This window comes from Natator depressus, chromosome 1, assembly GCF_965152275.1.
Source record: "Natator depressus isolate rNatDep1 chromosome 1, rNatDep2.hap1, whole genome shotgun sequence".
Taxonomy (NCBI): domain Eukaryota; kingdom Metazoa; phylum Chordata; order Testudines; family Cheloniidae; genus Natator; species Natator depressus.
The window spans coordinates 233,719,149-233,724,323 of NC_134234.1; the positions used below are offsets into that span (position 1 = coordinate 233,719,149).

The window sequence follows — 5,175 nt, forward strand, 5'->3', positions numbered from 1 at the left end:
AGTTTTTTCATACTGTTAGTTTTACTTCGGATGTTACATTTTTTCATATGGCCACACCTGTGTGTGACACCGAATGCAAATTTCACAAGGAAGCAGACTATTTTCAGAAAGGTGATATTTAGCTTTACTGATAGTCTGTTCTCTCTAACTGTATGCGTTTTTGGTTTGTCTTGCACTACAAATTAGCTTGAATGCTAATTAAAGTTGTAAATTGGACCCCCTTATTTTGGGATGCTTTCCTTGCACTCAGCATAATGTAAGTGACATGAAAAGAGTCACAATCCAAGATACTGGTAATATTCTATACAAAGGTACATAAAACTAAATATATTAATCCTAGCAAAGAATTTCAGGAATTATTAATTCCGTTTCTGAAAGACAATCTATAAATTCCATCCGAAAAATTACAAGTTACATTCAGAGGACAACTGCTACTATAGACAAATTGGGAGATACAAAATTGGCCTAGGGACCCTAATAATTACCACTTTTCATGGTTCAAGTACTCTTCTGTAGTTGATTCTTCAGCAGGGACAGTGAAGAAAGATCATCATGCAATAATAGTAGTCACTGTACTAAGGAAATAGCTGAAATATTTAAGTCCACATTTTCAGATAGTTACAGTAAGTCTTGGAAACTGAAAGACATAAGCACAAAAATCAGCATTCTGGCACTGTCTGAATCCACAACACATCTTAACATAATGAAACCAACTCACATTTGGTTTAAGGACTTAATGGATTTTTGTACAGTTGCTTGTACCAGTCTAAAAATGGGCTGTGTCACTGATTGAACCAAATACACAAAAATCTTCAAAAGTACTGTGTTTGCAATATTCTTGGGACTCTTCTCCCTGAAGAAGTGAGATCGCTAAGAGGAAATATAATAACCTAGAAGATGATTTTCAAAGGCACAAATGAGCATTAGGAATCTGACTCCCACTGAAAGTCAATTGGATTTAGTTGCTTAAATTACTTTGGCTCTTTTGAAAATCCCAGCCATAGTGGTTACAGCAGAGAAATAGGAGACCTAGCCCCTGGGTTTCATTCCTGACTCTGCAACTTATTGGTTGCATGGCCTTGGACAAGTCTTTGTGCCTCAGTTTAGTAAGACGTGCAATGGGAACAATACCACACCCGATTACAGACCTAAAAGTGGCAATACTACCACAAAAAAAAAACCCTTCAAAAACAGAGTCCAACGAGAAACTGCTGAATTGGAATTAATCTGCAAACTGGACACCATTAAATTAGGCTTGAATAAAGACTGGGAGTGGATGGGTCATTACACAAAGTAAAACTATTTCCCCATGTTTATTTCCCCCCCCCCTACTGTTCCTCACACGTTTTTGTCAACTGCTGGAAATGGCCCATCTTGATTATCACTACAAAAGGTTTGTTTTTTTCTCTCTCTCCTGCTGGTAATAGCTCACCTTAACTGATCACTCTCCTTATAGCATGTATGGTAACACCCATTGTTTCATGTTCTCTGTGTATATAAAATCTTCTTACTGTATTTTCCACCACATGCATCCGATGAAGTGGGTTTTAGCCCACGAAAGCTTATGCTCAAATAAATTTGTTCGTCTCTAAGGTGCCACAAGTACTCCTGTTCTTTTTGCGGATACAGACTAACACGGCTGCTACTCTGAAACCTACACTTGAATGGTTACTGTCCTGACTGGAGAAATGGGGATTCTTCTCTCTCTCTAAATGTGCCAGCCTCAACACAGTGTGTTTGATTGATAGCTTGGAGTTTATTGAAGGAACCTGGGACGTGGGGTGCTGTTTGCAGAAAGTCCACTGTACGAGGTGAATGAGCACAAGCTACTCACAATCCCTGCTCTACTGAGAGGGTTCAGAGCCAGCTGGTGCATCCTACAAAAAAGGATTAGGGGACCCAGGAGATGCAGCAATTTGTACATGGGCCCCTTCAGCAGGGTATCTGAGCACCCCAGAAGCATTCATGTATTTGTCCTCAAAACACCCGAGGAAGGGAGGCATTATCCCCTTTTTAACAAATGGAGACAAACGACAGAGATTAATGTGATTTGCTCAAGATCACACAGGAGGTGTGTGGTAGAGCCAAGAACTGAGCCCAGATCGCTTGGGGAGCCTCCACTAGCAGGGCTCCTATGGTGCCTTGGTGAGAGTTTAAAGCCGGCCTCCCCTGGCACCCTGATCATGAAGGTGACTGACACATGCCCTCCTCAGAGTATGAACGCCTCCACCTGTTCAACGGCTCTTATAGCAGAGAGGGGGGAAGATGTTAATGCACTGCGTACCTGCACATTTTCAGTCAGAAAGAAGTCAGGAAATGCTTAAGTGAAGAGTCTCATGGCAATGTTAACATGCCCACACTGCTTGCGTCCACTTGTCAGGCGGTTAATTTCGTACCTTATTATTATACAGAGGAAGCCAAATTCTGCTGTCTTTACAATAATTTAAATCAGAGTAAGTCTGTTTGCTCCAGTGAAGTTACTAAAGATTCATTCCAGTTTAACTGAAGGCATGATTTGACCCATTATGCGCACTATGAAGAGCCCTCTGGATGTAAAATAGTGGGTGGTGTTTCAGCACCTTTCATGTCTCCAACGTAAAGAAACTGATAGCAAGAGTCTGGTATAAGAGAATGGATTCAGACCATCAAGAAACTCCCCACTGGTCAAGGTGAACAAAAAAATAAAACCCATCCTATATCTCTTACTCTAAATACTACACCTTATTTTAGGTATGAAAAATCAAGCGTTTGAAAACTACTCCGCCTTCCCACTCCGTGACCCAAAACCTTTGCTGTAATCCAACTAAGTGTGTCAGCATATCTGATAACCTCAGCTACGTAGTCTTCAGATCTCATAAGCAGAAGGTCTATATAGTACACTCATGGTCAGATCCTGTAGTCTGCTCTGGCAGAGCGAAGACTGGAATTACACTGGTCTAAAGTAAGTATGAAAGGAGAATGAGACTAAGAACCTACTGTAGAATTTCACCAGTAATGCACAATTGGTAGTAGCTAATATCTCTGTTCATTTATACCCCTCATTTCTGTTCCCTCCTCTTTTCTGCCCCATTGTTTTTAATTCTTAATTGCCACCCTGAAGCCATGGCTATCTGCCAGCCTTTTTTCCTTGTCCCTTGTCCCTGTCAAACATTCACCTTTCTATCCTCCCTCCACCTTCAGCTTGCTCCCCTCACTCACCTTGTAAAACTCTACCACTTTTCTGTTCCTGGTCTCATGCTGGCTCCAGTTCACGTACTCAGTACGTGAGAGAAAGCAGCTCTGCATCTGCAAGTACAGTAAATGGATCAGCTCAGCAGGGGGCTAGGATAATAGTATAGCAGTGACATGAAGAGACTTCTAAAATTGTCCAGTTAAGAAATGGAAGAATCAGCAGTTAATGGTGAGGGAGGAGAGGCTAAGCCCAGATGGCAAATCTCTCCTGGATCTGCTTTATTATGCTAAGAATATATCACTGTGACAAGTGATGTGCAACCTAAAAAGTTGGGTTCAAAATTGGGCTTGTGATTTTTTTTTGCTTCTTTATGATGTATTCAGGCAGTCAAAAAGTTCTCTTAAATAAAATGTTTTCCTTCTGATTTTTTTAAGCTTAGAAATATATGAACAATATCAAGTTTTTCCAGGTTTTGATGGCTGTACTCTGGGAGGTCTCAGGAATGTTTATTTTGAGCTCTGACATGCATTGAAAGGGTGAAGCTGTTGAATCTTTAATAAAGGCTTCTTTTCTCCAATATGTTAGTCAGTTATTGAAGTTAAACAACATATTTTAAATATTTCTTGAATAAAAATTCCTTCTTCTCTCATGGCTCTGGTGATGCCACTATTTCACTTGCTCTCATCTTTTGTTTTATAGGTCACCTTTAAAGTGCTTTACCAACACTGATCCACAAAAATACTTCTGTGAGGCATGTAGACAATATCATCTCCCTTGTTAAATGAGTAGGGGTTGGAATGGGGGAGAGCACAACTCCTGCTCCTGTGCTAAAAGCAGAGGAGGTCCCCTTCCTCTTCCTAGCTAAGGTACGTAGCCTTCTCCCACAGCTCTCCCAGGACAGGGGCATGGCTAAGAGTGTAGTTACTCATTTGGGATTTTCAAAGGTGCAGGCAGAGCTAGCTCAGCAGGTGTAAGGTGAGTCACCTCTGCTTATCTACCCCAACCCCACTCAAGGCAGATACGAAGAATGGCTCCCATCCTCCGGCTCAGACCTCTTCACCCACAAACCCTATTTCCCCAAGCAGTCATGCTAGACAAAGGGTTCCCTGTCTAGTTTCTGAAATGGCTCTAATCACTTTAATATTGAAGTACCTCACAAATGTTTGAAGTCAAAACAGGTATATCACGGGTGTGTCATGTCTGCAATCCTCTTCAACATTGCCATTGACTGGGTAATGCAGCGTACAACAGAAGACATGCCAAGAGGCATTAAATGGACACCCTTCTCATCCCTTGAAGACCTGGACTTCGCAGATGATCTCACTCTCCTATCACATACCCAATGCCAAATACAAGAAAAAACAACTAGACTCAACACATTCAGTCAGCAAATTGGACTGAAAATCAATCGCAATAAGACAGATATCATGACCTTTAATATTGCCTCACCATCACCAGTGCGGATAGAGGATTATGTTCTCACCAATGTAGAAACATTCACATACTTGGGCAGCACCATCAGCCAGGACAGTGGAACAAGCCAGGATATCCAGAACAAAGTCAATAAAGCCAGGAACATCTTCAGGAGCTTAAATACAGTCTGGAAATCATCAAAATACAACACCAAAACCAAACTCAAGATTTATCAGAGTTGCGTACTTTCAACATTACTTTATATTGCAGAATGCTGGAGAATGAGAAAGTATGACATGTCCAAATTGTCTTCATTCCATACAACCTGCCTCAGAAAAATCCTTCATATCTTTTGGCCTAGAACAATCTCAAACCAAAATCTATTGACACAATGCAGACAAGAGGATCTGAGCACCATCATTGCCAGGAGGCGTTGGAGATGGATTGGCCATGTGCTTCGGATGGAAACTGATTCTATCACCAGAGTGGCAATAAGATGGACACCTGAAGGCAAGCGAAAATGAGGCTTCCTGAAAACAAAATGGCGAAGAGCTGTGGAAGCCGAGCTCAAAAATCTGAGGCACAGCTGG

At 41.4% G+C, this 5,175-nt stretch overlaps 1 long non-coding RNA gene across 1 annotated transcript; it reads right to left on the reverse strand.

Annotated features, from left to right (window-relative positions):
• Positions 1-489: 489 nt before the first annotated feature.
• Positions 490-4,491, reverse strand: LOC141985311 (uncharacterized). Its single transcript, XR_012638904.1, has 3 exons — positions 4,325-4,491; positions 3,199-3,285; positions 490-637 (listed from the first exon to the last, which is right to left on the reverse strand). It is a non-coding gene; the product is annotated as an uncharacterized LOC141985311 (long non-coding RNA).
• Positions 4,492-5,175: the final 684 nt, after the last annotated feature.